Here is a 12,881-nt window from a genome sequence, read left to right on the forward strand (position 1 = left end):
GTTAGTGCATGTACAGACAATGCCACCTTGTACCAGTTTAAGCACAGGAGATTGACATTCTATCAATAATTGAAAAATATAAGCAAATAATAAAAAATAACGGCAAATGTACCCCTCTATACTGTAAATAAAACACAAGGCATGCAACACCTCTTGCACACTCGATACACATTTTATCTAATTACACACTATGAAAAATCGTGTTTATTTATAGTATGGAGGGGTACATTTGCCGTTATTTTTTATTTATTTGCTTATATTTTTTCAATTATTGATAGAATGACAATTCTTATGTGGTTAAAGCAACATTCCACATTGAAACATAAATGATGGAAATTGTTAAAGAAAGTTAGATGTTGTTTAGATTTTTGTAAGCAAGATTTAGTTTTATTCTTTTATATATTGAAGTTTTTTGTGATGAAGTGCGGTTATGAAACGTTAAAATTTAGAAACTGGAGGTAGTATATTGCCTCAAGAAGTCACTGCCGGCTAAAGTGCTGTAAATGAAAAAAATTCTTACAATCATTTCTATAAATAATTTATAAATATAAAGAGACTAAAGTAATTAAAGATCAAGGTTGTATACCAAACTTAATTGAAATTATATATATGTATATAATTATGCTTATAAAACAATTATCAAACATTAAAGAATATGTAAAACATGTACTGCAAATATTTGTACATATTATATGTAATCACTAAAATGTATGCATTCATTTCTTATTGAAAATTTTCAATTAGACTTTATGGAAAACAAATGTTTTAGTACCTCCCTTTTTTACATGTTGGAATATTAAACTAAAGATACAAAATTTTGTCGTTCTTTATAATATTTTGAAAGAATATAATAGTTTGGGTGAATTTTATTTTCACAGCAATTAAATATTTGTTTGATATCATTTGCTGTATTCTTCTTGGGTGTGTTTTGTTTACAAAATCGCTTCTGTTACAGTCTTAGTCTTTGCATTTGCTCTAATATGGACTTGATCAAACTGTTTAACCTGTGATCGGATACATCATCAAATTTAATTGCATCTTACATAGAAACTTTCCTGCAATGACATACATAAAATGGTACACAATGCTTGAATGATAGGCGCCCTTGTCTGATGACTTCACTTTTGAATTCTTAAAACCAGTTTAACTCTATACTTTTAATATTATATGCGAATCATCCGATGAAAAGTAAATATACATAAATAGAGATAATTCAGTCGTTTAAATGTTGTATGTGCTTAGTGGAGGGCCATAAAATTTCGCCCTTTACATACAGTCAAAGATGTTATATCTCAATCAAACCGAGCCTGCAGCATCTTTAATTTTACCGTTTTGGTTGTTCATTTTTCCAACTTTTCCAAAAATTTGGTAATCAGAAGATATGCGATTGAACTGTTGTCCAATTAAATCAAGCGGATCGTATTTTCGAAAAACCCTTTTAAACGTTGTATCCATTTTTATATCCAAATATAACTTAAAGCATGTTTTATAGATAAGGTTTATTAAACTCTGTCGACAAAAAGTTACATTAAATTTGTAAATGATGATAAAACATGTCAAAACAAAAGGAAACTCGAGAGACAGGCGTCTATGTGCAAATGTTACAACGAGTTTGTAAAATGATTTACGAGTTTTGAGATATTAATTTCGCCTTCGAATTGTTTATTAACAGTAACTGTAATAAATATAAGGAAGATGATATATGTTCATATAATATTGACACGCAGACACATTGCTTATTCAAATGTTAAACAAAAACTTATAACATTAGACACATGAAGATACTGGATTGCTCACCTGTTTTCTATACTGTTTTAAACCTTCTGATGTACCCTAACTGTATAATGACGCCGCTTAAAGCTGTATACATCCTTGTTATGAATATTGCAAAGTAGTTTAAATTTGATTTCTAATTGATTATGCTCTAATTCGTTACACTCAAACGAGCATAAATCATTTACATTTTCTTTAATAATACACCTTTGAAATAATAAACAACACAACACAGAGTTTAAGAGAGGCTAGAGGGAGTATTTGTAAGCCGTCTCCACTAACCGTTTATTTTTCCCAACCAACAAAGACAAAATTCTGGATATAAATCTACATATCATTTTTGTTAAGACAAAAATCCAAGAAAGCTTCCATATGACTTATAGTAATAAATTTACTAAGCAAATTCATCTGTTAAAAAATGCCAAATACTTTCGTGTAAAAGGTAAAGAAATATAAACTTTCCAATATAACTGAATAATAGAGTTTTGTAAACACAGAAGTTTTTGGAAATGTTCGAAAAGTCAGGTTGCTGCGAGCGGGATACCCAACCCTAACTCCAACGTGGGAGGGGAGGTATTGTTGAAGGATTAATCCAGGCTCAAGACCAGCGGCTCCTTCGAACCTACCTGACGTAAAACCCGAAATATAGAGGTCTAAAAATTTTTTTGTCATAATGGAAAAAGGAAACGAATTTTGAAAATTATAAATAGACGAAAAACACAGATAATTTGTCACTGAAATAAACTCATTTCATGTACATAATTATATGCAAACAGAATAATAATTCACAATGAATCAAAACGGAATTAATTTTGAAAGTCCTTTTTTTTTTTTTTTTTTTTTTTGCGTATAAAGACACACGTTTACTTTGCTCTGAGCTGTACATAATCCTGAAAAAGAAAACAATTGTAAGAAAACATTTACATAACTTTCTGTATAATATGATCGAAAATATTTCAATATTTTCGGAAATTTCACATCTAAACGGCTTGACAAATAAACCTTGAATGTCCGCTTTACTAATTACAAGAAACTCGTGCACTATTGCCGCCAAAAACATAACTTCCGATTACTTCCTTATAAGGAAATACTAAGTTACGGTGTATGATTCCGATAATAAATACATTTCTTCTCAAGCAAACGTGGTTTGATGATATGGCTGGGTTGTGTTGGAGGGTGTATGCTGTGAATGTCGCATTGTTTTATATTATTTGTCGCTTTTTTCTTTGCTTTTTTATAGAATTATTATTATCATAATTATTTTTATATAATTATAATTATTATTTATTATTATATTATTATTATTATTATTATTATTATATTATTATTACAAACATAATATATTTAACCTATCCGTAACTATAATGTTTGGTTATCAGAGTCATAACATTTAAGCATCTGTACAAGGCTAAAGATGGTTAAAAAGTGTTCAATAAAACACACAAAAAGTACAACGAAAAAGTAGATGAATGTATTGACCTGCATTAAAGAGCCATCCTTTGTTTCCTTTGTTGTTGTTGCTTATCAATGAATCTGAATAATGCCGCCGATAATTCTCCTTCTTTACTTGTTTTCTTCCCAACATGTCATGCGTTATTATGTTCTGCAACGCGTACTCTCTTTGGTCGTTTCGATTTTTCTCGATAAATAACCGTCCTACTAGATAAATAATAATAATAAAAGCAAATCATTTATTAATAAAATTGTTTGCATTGTATAGTACTGTGTAACCAATAAGTAAGTTATTTTTATTGAAATTACAAGAAAAAACGCTTGGGTATGGCAACACACATGATATTTATTGACTATAACTATGCATAAACATTTCATTTGACATAAATTTTCTGTACACCTACAATGGTTTAGATATTAACACAAGATTTGAAACCTGTTTTTTTTTCAGATTTCTTGGTCAAACAAACTATTGAACAATTACTCAGTTGGAAGTAGTAAATCACCAAAGATAATAACTTTTAGAAAGCCATTTTAACGTTCATTTAGGGACGTCTCCTGGTATTAACGATGTCAACAGAGAAGTGGCTTGGTCAGACATTTGGACAATTCAATTTCCAAAGAGAACTATTGATTCTAACACCAGGGTCATGACTTACATTAATAATATCTATGAAATGAACGTATAGTAAACAACATATATTTCCAAATCAAAGTGGATAGGTTTCATATCATATATTTTTAAGAATAACAAGTCTTGTATATCATCATTTGTAAACAACACCGGAAAAAGCATGTGTATTTCAAAACTATCTTTAATCTATATGTCCATTTTTTTTCTGTTTTCTGACTTCTTTAGTTTGTTTTATACCTGTAAGGTGTTAAATAGTGTACATGTTTTCATCAATAAATTGCTAAATGTACACTTAGCTGTTGATTATGGCAATTATCTGTTTATGTTATATCATAAAATACAACGACAGCACATCTACCAGTGACAGTAATCGCGTTTTATAATAGCATTAAGTATGTATTGTCTGTGTATTGAAAAGTTTGTTTTTTTATAGATGTCTAAGCCTTAAAATATTTTGGATAAAAACTGAGAAAAGTGACAAATAAGCTTGTAAGATAATTGCATTAATCCTTCGTCGACTATGCAAAGCTAACATAGTGGCACTTCTACACATTATATATAAGGCTCATTTCTAAATGCTTTGTGAGAAACCTTTTGTACCCAATATATTTACGTTCGTAGGAAAAGATGTGATAAATGATGTTATTTTTTAAAAACCTTTTACATGTACTCCTTTTCTTGATAGCAGTGTCTGAGGTGTCTGAGCTCTTGTAAAAGAAATTTTTAAATAATGAAATCTTGCAATTCCTTGTAACAACTAAAAACAATAATGAGAACTGAAAAATAAAGTATAAATCATACTTAAGATTTTCGTGGTCAGTAATTTAACATAAATCAGCGAAATCGTCTTGTTTCGATTTTTATAAAGGAAAAAAATGATTGATTAGAAATAGACAAAATATATCTATATGAGCCGGGTTTTTTTTCTTCTTTTTTTGTTTTTTGAAATCCGTTCAGAAGAATACATTTCTCCTTCAGACTGTAAACGTGATGAATTGTTTTCAAATGACATTTCATACGTAATTTGTCATAAATAACTTTTCTTGCAAATGGAATTACGCATCTTTTAATTAAAGTGTCTTAGAAACGTATCACAGTCTAGAACTAAATTGGTCAAGAGTAAACCTGGTTTAAGAGAAAATAATATATATAATTCGTACTAACTCTAAAATAACGGTTCTAATTCAAAATTTTTTTTTTATACATGTTCTTATTTTTGTAATTAATTATACAATATCAAATGAGACACACACATAAACAAAACACATCTTACAAAGCATAAACGTACATTTGATTTCGGTCGTTTTTTCTGGATTTTTACATATTTATTAAAAACGCTAAAATTTACCTGCACGATAGTTGGTGTATTTGGAAAAGAATGTAGTCAAAAGAATGTACCAAATATCGGACAATTTCTATTTCTGGATGCTATATAAAGATCATTAAAAAGGTTAGACACGTAAGAGCACTTTCACAGATTCGTTGACATAATGGAGGCATTTTATTCCTGAAAACCATTAAAAGCATTGTTAAAGTACAATAAGTACATGTATATGTATATTGCTGACGCTGTTTACCTAGAGAATTACGCAAGGAAGAGTTACACACTAGAAATATACTGTAAGTCTGTTAGATTGGTGATGAATTATGCAATACCAAATAAAAGAAAAGAAAACATTCCTGAGAAATAAATGAATATAGTAATATATAATATTGTATATCTTTATTATATTTTGACCCATTTTTGACTAAGTTCTCAAGCCCTTAATAATAAGAATGATTTCATCCTTTTAATGAAGACTGGTGCTGTATATTAATACAATATATAAGGCAAATGTTATTGTATGCTTGGTAATCAATATACTTACTTACAGAGATATAGTAGAATCAGTTGTATAGATTTAGCAAGCCTTTTTACGATTCTGGCAAAGTCTTATATATTTGGGTTGCGTATAAAGCTATATATGTTCTTTGATATCAAAGTGTAACATGTTCCTGTAAAACTTGTTGCAGAGGTCAAATCGCAATGTTTTTTTTATAAGAAAAAAAAAACAAAACAATAATTATTATTATTTTCTCTACGTTTTTAATGAATTTGATACGGGTGATACTGACGCATTTTAAATAGTAAAATTAAATATCAATAATTAGTTACATATTTTCTTAGTGCGTAGGTTTTGCTAAAGGTTTATATAACGTTGTGTGGCTAGCGTATTCTTATGAAAGTTTTATATAAAACTATTTATATTTACTTACTCGTCACCATTTTACTCTCAGTTTGGAATGAAAAATGTATTTGGTACAAAACATAGATTACATATATTTAACATAATTTATTGCAATATACCATTATTTTTATACTTAACTTTACAAAAATATAGAAAAAATTATTAAAGGTCATATTATAACCGGTAAAAAGAGTTTCGGTATTCATATCCTTAGCATAATCACATATCAGGTTTTAAATGGGAAATTCTTTATTAAACTTAAAATAATGAAAACCATAATCACACTTGAAACCGCGTGAAGAAAATATTAAAACAATTCACAAAAAGTATTTATTATTAGTCACCTGAAACCGCGTGAAGAAAATATTACGACAAATTCAATAATCTTAGGAAAGTAATTAAGTATTGTCATGCAATTTCCTTCTTCGTTAACATTTTATTACTTATGTCTAACACAAATTTCAACCAAACAACAGAAACACGATGAATTCAAAATTGAATTTTATTTTTAGAACAACCCGTTCCTAAAACCTACAGGGTGTTTATCGAAACAAGACAAAAGTACATATACAGCAGTTAAACTATAAACAATTCATGTTACAAAATTTAACAATTCTCTTGTACTGCAATGTATGTGTCGCCATTGTCAAAAATATCGTATGATGAAATAGCCACACAACTTTATGTGCATGTTATTATGTAACGATTTTATGAATTTCTTTTCTACTTTTTTTGTCGATACACTTCGATATACTATTTTGTTGACACTTTACAAAATCAAAACAAATACAAATCATCCTGAAAATCGAAAGGCTAACATATAGGATTGTTGTGGATATCATATATAATTTTTCATAAAAAATACCAATCTGCGACGGAATAAAATATAATTTGAACAAAACGTTACTGTAAGCTACTTTCTATTTTCCAAAAAAATGAATACCAACATGTACTCTCAGTCACATTCGTTGCTGATATATAGGCGATGTGTTTGATTTTCACAAACAGAACATTTGAAATTCCTTTTTACATTATATTGTTATGAGGCTATTAATGTTAATATAATATCTTTTTTTTGCAACATTTGCAACATGATGCAACATTTCTTAATAAAGAAACAGTCCATTTTGTAAACATATAGAGTTATCAATATATTTTTGCTGCAAAGAAGATATTAAGTCTTTAACAAGATATAACAATACATTCACGATATGTTTGTTAACATCAGGAATGTCTATAGATAATGCATCTGGTGAGTGAGATAATTCTAGTTTTGTGACTTGACACCTGGTACCCAATAATAGAATTCTTATAGATTTGAAAATAATTTGCGATGATAAATACAGTAGGTCGTGTCTCAGATGGCATCGTTTCAAACGCATCTTAATACGTGTCGTTTTGATCGATTAAAATCTCAAAGACAGAGAAGTTATCTTCAAAACCTATTCCCTGTATTTTTCAATCTGCAAAATTAATTTAAATATACAAATTATGTGAAGTCAATTTTCATGATGTTTATTTCCTCATTATGTTGTGATTTATGTTTTGATATAAGTATGCGTCTCTTTTAAATCATTATTTAAACTGATTTTTAATAGTTTATGTCTAAACAATGATTACCTAAAATAACTTTTCAAATAATGAAAAATATTGCTTTTCCTTATTTAAAGTCAGTAGAACTTACAGTTAACGTTGTTAGCAGGCGGACCTGATGGGAACTAATGCTCTATTGTGTTGTATAAAGTGTTTACAGCTATATATATATATCATTTTTAAAGGTTTATTAACAGTAAAATTATCTTATTTCAGTAATGTAATGATAGATTTTCGAATAAATTGTTACATTGAATGACTCTGTTACTTAACACGAACGTTTTCGTAAAGTCAATAAACAATTATTATTCTGCCATTTAAAGAAGGTTATAACATTTAAGAAAGGTTTTTATGACTTTTTCATTTGCTCTTTAGATAATATTCAAACATAATTATGTAAATTCATACGAGTATTTTTGAAGTATTCTCTCTCGAAATTGATATAATATTTTTGCAGCAGATACAGTGTATACAGCTTTATACACTTAATATTTATTCAATAAAAATACATAAAAATGAAATATCTCTAATATTTTATATTCTGAATTATGCATTCGGCCGTTGCCCGTTCGAGGTGTGCCTGTGTATCCCGTTCTGTCTGGTGTCCTTCTTGTCTTATTGCTGATGGACCTGTGTAGGGGGATACGTTAATTGAATGTCACCATTTCTTGTTGATCTTGTTTTCATGTTTTGCACCGGTGCAAGTCAAACTCGCAATAAAAGCAAATAACATTTGAAAAATAAAAGGATACATTCACGAAAATATGTTTCCTTGAAATGTGAAGTATAAAAGCGCAAACGAGTATAAAAAAATCGTATTGTAATTAAATCAAACACATTCCAACGCAACAGACCACCTGATGCAGTTAAGTTGCTTCCTTAAATAATTAAATGAGCATATGAATATGAACAGCGCTGCATGCATGTATACACACAAATATTTAAGATGATTTCTACATGTTTACAGAATAAACTGTAAGAAATTCCATTTCTCAAAGTCGTTTACAACGTATAACATATAACTTATTTTTAGACTATTAAGTTTGAGTTATGTCCTTTTTTCGGCAATGATTATTTAAATATTTTAAATTTCTATTTATACTGTGATTCAAGATATTTCTACCCTTACAAACCATCATTATCTAGAATTATGTAATTTGAAAAATGATTAAGAATTGACTTCTCGTAAATCATTTACAAACAGAAAGTATAATTTCGAATTTCCTTGAAAATATTTAGTAAGACGAATGTTTCTTGTGCATTTACAAATTGCGTAAGAGTTTTGCAATAAAATTACATGTCTGTCTTTGGAAACTTGTTGCTAGATTTTTTCTTTCTTGCTGATTTTTGTTTGTGTCCAATCATCTAATATAACAATGACACCGGCCCAAATTACACAGTTGACCTCTGTGTCTGGAATTTTAAAGAATAAAGATATTTGACAGCTTTGCTTTTGAATGAAACAAAAATTCTTTTTTCTTCATTATAGTCACCGTCATGTGTTCATATCATTTTTTCTGACTAAAGATAAGAAGTTTAATGGATTTGAAACAGAAATGTTTATGGAAAATATTCAATTCTTGTAACATTCTTTTTAATGATATTTATTTCGTGTTTTAAATTTCAGTAAAATATGTCAGGACATAGTATATCGGGTAATTTTATAATGGTGTTTATGCATTGAGAATTACTTCCTTAAACAGAATGTCGCATTTCTGTGAAGGAAAGTATTAGTTTAATTTTACTATAATTATTCAGTTATTGAGCCACACAATATTCAATTTGGAGAAAGGAAGATTATAATTATTGTGTTATTTATGACTGTTATAATGTATTAACATCATAACATACGACGGAAAGCCAGACTGGTAAGTGGTACTTACTTGTCATTACTTGACACCGATTTAGCAATAGTATCATGAGTTAAAGATAACAAAAATATGCATAAAATGTCTTAAATTTGTAATGCTATTATAAGCGGAGATTTATAAAGATTCACACGGAAATGATCACACTATCGGTTATGTATTATTGAATGGAGTAATATTCGAAGAATATCAAGATCTCGTAGACACAAGATACCGTTTATAGTTGAAAATGAAATACATGTATATACTTTTTAACCATCACCAATCTTATATGTCAACACAATATTGTTCCCTTTTTGAATTTGTTTTTATTTTATTGTATTAATTAATTTATTTTTGATGGGTTTTATTTGATATTCTTTTGTATTTTGTATTCATTTTATTTTATTTTTGTATTTTTAAGAGAACAAGTTTTTTATAAATAATAGTTCAGAAGACATGTTTATTGTTTACTTTGACTTTTACATATAAAGTAAACTAAATTATAGTAGCCACGCATTTGCTTCTTAAATTTTCTCCAAACCGAATACCGTGCGTTTGTGCTGCCTAATAAGAAATTTCCTGCGTGATCGAGTAAGACAAAACTGTCTCATATACTGTGATTTCCTAAAAGTAATAACGCAATTTCAAGCACAGATGATAATTTTTTTCAATGCAAAATATCAAAATTAATTTAATTTAAATTAATCGTAAAATATTTTAATGGTTCAAATAATCTTTCGGAAAAAATGAACAAAAAAGTAGCATATCAGATAAAGCTTCATGTCGGTACAATACATATTGAATGCCTAGAATTGGCAGAGATTGATTTCTGTAAGAATATGAGAAGAAGATTAAAAGACGCATGCGCATGCTTAACGTTAGCAAAAGCACGCTCTCAAACGCACGATAAACGAAAAACAATACACGGAAAATGATAAACGTTAAACGCTTGTAAACAATGCACGCTTAAGAAAGCGTTTCATAAAACGCACGTTGCACGATATACGCACAAACGTTACACGTAAAACGGACGCATGAAAAACGCTATTTTTGACAACCGAAACGTTCACCCTACTGTATTTTAGTGACATATCGATTATGAAAACAATCAACAGAACTATATATCTATTAGACGTGTTCATCCGAACCAACGTGTAACTTCCAAGGTTCTTAGAAAGCCGCCGTGTGAAAGAAAAAGACGTGCATAACCTCCATTCTGCCATCTATCCATATATCAAGTTTCATAAAAATATTTTCAGTACTTTTTGCGTTATCGCGGGATCAAGTTTTGTGGACGGACGGACTGACGGACTGACAGACGGAGGGACGAACGGAGGGTAAACCTAAAGTCCCCTCCGGTAAACCGATATGAGACTAATAAAGCGTATTGCAATTAAATCAGACATGTTCCAAATCAACTTTGACCACCTGATGCAATTAAGTTGCTTCCGTAAATCATTAAAGGAGCATATACATTGGAACAGTGCCGCATTCTGGTATAAACACATAAATGGAAAATGATTTCTGCATAGCGAGTTAGATTAAACATTTTATTTTATGGTAATGTGTTTGCTCTGTAAGAAACACCATTTCTCAATCGTTTACAGCGTGAAGCATATAACTTATTCTTAGACTATTCACTTTGAGTAATGTACTTTTTTCAGCAATGATATATATAAGGTTTCTATTTACTACGATTCAAGATATTTCTCCTATTATAAGCTATCATTATCTTAAATTATGTTATTTGAGATATGTTTAAGAATTGACGTCTCGTAAATCATTTACAATCAGAAAGTATAATTCCCATTTCCTAGAAAAGTTTTACTTAGACGCTTTTTTCTTGTGCATTTACAATATGTGTAAGTTCCATAAGAGTTTATCAATAAAATTACATGTCTTCCCGTTTGCAAACTTGTTGCTAAAATTCCTTCTTGCTGATTTTTAGATTCTCTTTCTATTCCAATCATTTCATATATCAATGACACCGGCCAAGATTACATGGTTGACCTTTGTGTCTGGACTGTTAAAGATAACATCATTTGACAACTTCATTTTGGAATTAAACAGTAATTCAAATATGTAATTTCAGTCACCGTCTGAAATATGTCGAAATATTTTCTCATATTTTCCTGACTAAAGATAAGTATTTAATAGATTTGAAGTAGAAAAATTTATGACAAATTTTCCTTTCTTGGTACATTCTTTTTAATGTTTTTTTTGTGTGTGTGGTGTTATAAATGCGAGTAAAATACATGTACGTGCAAACATATTCGGTTATTTTCGAAATAAAATGGTTAGTTTAATTTTGCTATAAATCAGTTAATGTGCCAGACAGTATTCAATTTGGAGAAAGGAAGATTATAAGTATGGTGTTATTTACGAACGTTATAATGTATTAATATCATAACATACGACGGAAAGCCAGACAGGTAAGTGGTAAATACTTGTCATTACTTGACTCTGTTCTGACTTTTATTTAGCAATTGTATCATGAGGTAAAGATAACAAACAGATGCATAGAATGTCTTAAATTTGTAATGCTATTTTAAGGTGAGATTTATATAGTTTCACAAGGAAATGATCAAACAATCGGGTATGTTTAATTGGATAGAGTAATATTAGTATCGTAGAAACAAGATACAGTTTATAGTTCAAAAATATACTATATACTTTTTTAACCATCACCAATCTTATATGTCAACAAAATAGTGTTCCTTTTATTTCTTTTTTTGTATTTGTTTTCATTTTATTGTATTTACGTATTTATTTCTTTGGTATTCTTATGTATTTTGTATTCATTTTATTTTTGTATTTTTACGAAAACTACTTTTTTTTATTCAGAAGACATGTTTATGTTTTACTTTGACTTTTACATATAAAGTAAACTAAATTATAGTAGTATTATTCTTAAATTTTCTCCAAACCGGATTACGTGCGTTTGTGCTGCCTAATAAGAAATTTCCTGCGTGATCGATTTAGACAAAGCTGTCTCATTTGCTGTGATTTCCTAAAAATAATAACGCAATAATCTGTCGAAAAAAATGAACATAAAACATATAAAAGTAACATATTAGATAAAGCTTCATGTCGGTACAATACTTATTGAATGCCTAGAATTGGCAGATATTGATTTTTGTAAAAATATGAGTACAAGATTAAAATACAACGCAATTGTTCTCGTTATTTGCATCACCATCGTTTTTTTTACAAATTGTCTTGGATTTGATTAAACACTTAAATAAATTCAGACAATACCTGTCAGTCAAAGATGAAAGTCATCTAGCAAGTCTTCAATCTTCTGGATTTACATTTACTAGTAATTAACAGCATTGTTAAAATGATTGATTT

The sequence above is a fragment of the Ruditapes philippinarum genome, unplaced genomic scaffold (genome assembly GCF_026571515.1).
Source record: "Ruditapes philippinarum isolate M1 unplaced genomic scaffold, ASM2657151v2 ctg887_1_1_1_1, whole genome shotgun sequence".
Taxonomy (NCBI): domain Eukaryota; kingdom Metazoa; phylum Mollusca; class Bivalvia; order Venerida; family Veneridae; genus Ruditapes; species Ruditapes philippinarum.